This window comes from Tenebrio molitor, unplaced genomic scaffold, assembly GCF_963966145.1.
Source record: "Tenebrio molitor unplaced genomic scaffold, icTenMoli1.1 SCAFFOLD_958, whole genome shotgun sequence".
Classification (NCBI taxonomy): domain Eukaryota; kingdom Metazoa; phylum Arthropoda; class Insecta; order Coleoptera; family Tenebrionidae; genus Tenebrio; species Tenebrio molitor.
The window spans coordinates 4,417-7,056 of NW_027184313.1; the positions used below are offsets into that span (position 1 = coordinate 4,417).

At 37.6% G+C, this 2,640-nt stretch overlaps 1 non-coding gene across 1 annotated transcript; it reads right to left on the reverse strand.

Annotated features, from left to right (window-relative positions):
• Positions 1 to 2,119: 2,119 nt before the first annotated feature.
• LOC138141129 (5S ribosomal RNA) lies at positions 2,120 to 2,239 on the reverse strand. The gene has a single exon (XR_011163014.1). It is a non-coding gene; the product is annotated as a 5S ribosomal RNA (ribosomal RNA).
• Positions 2,240 to 2,640: the final 401 nt, after the last annotated feature.

Consider the following 2,640-nt stretch of genomic DNA (forward strand, 5'->3'; position numbering starts at 1 on the left):
CGAAAATGGTGGTAGGGGTTTTTCAAATCTAGAAATTCTACAACACAATCAAATTGCTTCACTAAAAAATTATTTTCTCAATAGAGCTCGTGATATGACACTATAGCAAATATAAAACAAAAGTCTTTACATGGGAGATATTTTAAAGAGCTGAGGGTTTTATATTTGCAATACAAGATCTTGCACCGTTTTGGCTCACAGCGAATATAAAAAACGTCATGATATATTCGCAAAAATTATACACATGAATTTAGCAGTTAAATTCAATTTATTAAAGGATACACAACCACATTACATTTATAAACCAGAAAGTTGTTTAGAAAATGACAATTACAAATTATATTTTGATCGCACAGTTTTAACTGACATTCACATTCAGCATAACAGACCAGACATTATTATTTTAAATAAACAACAAAAGCAAGCATATCTTTTAGATATAGCTGTTCCAAATTCACACAATATAACACAGACATATAATACAAAAATTAATAAATATATTATTATAATTTCAGCAACAGGAATAGTACCGCAATCTCTTTTTAAAAATTTAAAAATTTTGGACTTAGAGAACACATAAAACACAAAAAAGTCAAAATGTGGAGGCGAGACGCCGGTAATTATGTTGATAAGCACTGCACTACTGCCGCCGGGTGGAGGTGGGATACGAAAAGAAGATGCTCTCACTGCTCTCACTCACAATAAGTTCGGAAAAACCGAATTTTATTATCGTATTTAATTGACGTCACAGTTACTTTGGCGAAACAGGAGCTCGCTTTTCGAAGGCATGATGAAAAAGACAGACGAATCAATTTGATATATAAAACCTAACAGGAACGGCTGGTCCATGAGGTCATTTGGGTAATGACCCCCTAAAAAATAAAGGTTTTACCCAACACCAGCCGCGACTGCAATGTACACAAGACTATGACTGCTACATATTATGTTATTTCAACCAAATCAGAAGTACAATAATTTTGAAAAGTAAGTGCAATGTATACTTCTAAATCTATCTAAATTTATTAATATGTAATTTTTTTCAAAACTATCGATCTTTCTTTGAAACATTTTCAATTCACAATTCACTGTTGGAAGCGCTGTACTTTTTAGTATAAATACGTATACGAAAAATTAAAATAATAGTTGAATTAACACATCGTTAAATGTTACGAGGAACATAGTTTTTTGGATTACACAGCAAAATCTTGGAATTTCAGTCCGATATTACTCCATTGAGTCTTTGGACTCACAAATAAATACCTCGAAAAGCCGACAAACATCTGTCTAGAACTTTTCTAGTAACCAGAGGGTATCGTAAACGACCCGTGTTTAGACCTCTTTCGTGAAAGTGACCGACCGCCGGCGCCGCTCGATTTCGTCATAAATCTCAGCCGTACCCCCCACGATAATTGACAAGTCTGTCATACAGCCCTACCATTTAAAACCTTTATTCTCTTCGTTTTAAAAATAGTTTCGCATGGTTTTTCTCTCTTCTCGTTTTACAATGGTCCAGTGACTAATAAATGAGTGTTGTGTTATGAGTTTGTTCGAGCTCAAAAAAACGTGGTTCGAAATTGTTTAACGTTTAACGAATGGTAAGTTATTCTAGTTTTTATGTTGGTCTTAACGTGTTAGGGGCCAAGAATACAACATTGTCTGTCCATTATAACATAGAACTGATATGTTGAATTCAGATCTCTAATTATTTAAAAACCAAAAAAATAAAGCAGCAGTCAAAGTGGCATGTACGCGTAACCTAATATATATTTTTTTTACATTAAAAGATCGCCGTCTTCCTCGTCGCACTTACGACATTTGCATATGTTATCTTTGTTAAACTCACGGAAGGAATATAATGAACCGGTCACCCGTCCAAGTGCTGACCGCTGCCCGCGTGGCTTACCTTCGGTGATCGAACGACAACCTTTACCGTTTGACGAGTTTTTATTCTGCAATTGTTTACAATTAATCGACAAAAAAAATTGTTTTCTTAATTATCTAGTACTTAAAGCTATGAATCTACATTATACGGGTCTGTGCATGTTTCCGAATACCTGCACGAAAAACAAATCGGTTCGGTGGTTGCTATGGATTTCAAAAAAAAACAAAAAGTGTTGGGGGGCAACGGCACGCGGTGTTCCCAAGCGGTCACCCATCCAAGTACTGACCGCGCCCGACGTTGCTTAACTTCGGTGATCGGACGAGAACCGGTGCTTTTCAACGTGGTATGGCCGTTGCCGTGGTGTTTAGGTGTGATCGTTGGTGTAAAATATATTGCTTTTAACATTCCGATGCACGAATATGAACATCAAAACGCGATGCGTTTCGTTTCCGTATGCACTTACCCTCTGACGACCGACGTCGGACCGAACTAACGGGAAATCCCACAACAACCACCACGTCACGCTCTAACGACAAGAGAGACTACTAGACGGACTGGCGATCTCCCGCGTCGCACATTTTTCGACCGCCGGCGGCGGTGGAAAATCCAGAATTTCACCCCACCTACCGCGCTGCTTGCTCCGACGACGACGAGATTCCCACATTTGGATCGACCGAAATATGTAAGTAATATCAGGAAGTTCCGATTTTCGAGAGGAGACCTGTGTTTCTATTTACCTATCTATAATAATTATCGTT